Raw genomic sequence first — 1,294 nt, 5'->3', positions numbered from 1 at the left:
CCCGGGGGGAATGGCCACGCTGCAATCCCTTCTCCTCCATTCTCCTCTCGGGATCTTGGGCACGCATGCACACGCGCCCGGCGTGAGTTTTAAGCCACCAGGTCTGGGACTTGAACGGTGGTCGACTACGTGGGAGTTCAGCGACATAGCCGTTATGCTAACTGCTGGTCCCGATGGCAGCCACTCTTAAACATCTCCCGTCCCAGCGGCAGAGTGGAGGATGTGGGCGGCATGTACGAGAGCACGCTGGAGTCCTGGTGAGCTTCACCTCCTGGAGTTCTGCACACTCATCCCCTCCCGCATTTCCTCAGCCTGACAGACTAAAAGCTCGGTGCATGCAATTCCGGGCCTGACCGGTACTGTTAAAGGCCTTCGAGTGCCCTGTCCTCACAGCATGCTCCTGGTCACCACCACCTACCTGCATTTTACAATGGACAAGAGTGACTCGTAACTACCCTCGGCTGAGATCTGTCCCAGCGCCTATAACCCTTTTAATGGTGTGGGAGTATATTTATATGTACGTGTGTATGTGTGTGTGTGTTTAAGGTTTTTGCCATAGGGTGCATGTGCTCACTAGAGAGAAACAGAGAGAGAGACAGTGAGAGGGAAAGTGAGAAATCACTCCCCCTAGGGGATAGCCATGCCGCAATCCCTTCTCCTCTATTCTCCTCTCAGAATTTTGGGCGTGCATGCACACGTGTCCAGCTTAAGATTCAGGCCACTAGATCTAGGACTCCAACTACAATTGGCCAGTTGGGAGTCCAGTGCCGTAACCACTATGTCACCTGCTGGCCCCAAGAATACATTCTTAATAACCATCCTGGGCCAGCAGGTGGCATGGAGGATAAGGCGACGGGATCCTGCCTGGCCAACTACATGGTTCAAGTCCTGGACCCAGTGGCTCAAAAAACATGCCAGCCACGTGTGCACGCATGCCCAAAGTCCTGAGAGTGGAGAAGGGATTATGGCCTGGTCATCTCCTCTGAGGGTGATTTCTCATTCCTCCTCCCTACTCACCCCATCTCTGGTGAGTGCATGTGCCCTATAGCAAACTTAAAATAATAATAATAAAGATCCTAAATCCTTTCTCTTGATTATTTTTCTCTTTTTCAAGCCTCGAAGAAAATAAAAACAGCTAGTCATGGGGTTTCAAGGGAATAAAAAAGGAATTTGAAAGCATAACTCCAACACCACTGAAAGCCTCGAAGCAGCTCCCGAGCACACCTCACCTTTTTGAAGGACGTGAGCAGCTTGACGCTCACATAGCCCAGCTTGTTCCTCCGCACGTGCTACA

At 51.5% G+C, this 1,294-nt stretch overlaps 1 protein-coding gene across 1 annotated transcript in view; it reads right to left on the bottom strand.

The window, feature by feature from the left end:
- The window catches only part of LARP6 (La ribonucleoprotein 6, translational regulator), a gene marked incomplete in the record, with an annotated part of 7,282 nt that overhangs the window by 5,860 nt on the left and 128 nt on the right, over positions 1-1,294 (bottom strand). Inside the window, 1 exon segment of the mRNA XM_006161323.3 lies at positions 1,230-1,289.

The sequence above is a fragment of the Tupaia chinensis genome, unplaced genomic scaffold (assembly GCF_000334495.1).
Source record: "Tupaia chinensis unplaced genomic scaffold, TupChi_1.0 Scaffold138425_1, whole genome shotgun sequence".
In the NCBI taxonomy this organism is placed as follows: Eukaryota; Metazoa; Chordata; class Mammalia; order Scandentia; family Tupaiidae; genus Tupaia; species Tupaia belangeri.
This window is presented reverse-complemented; position numbering and strand designations above follow the sequence as displayed.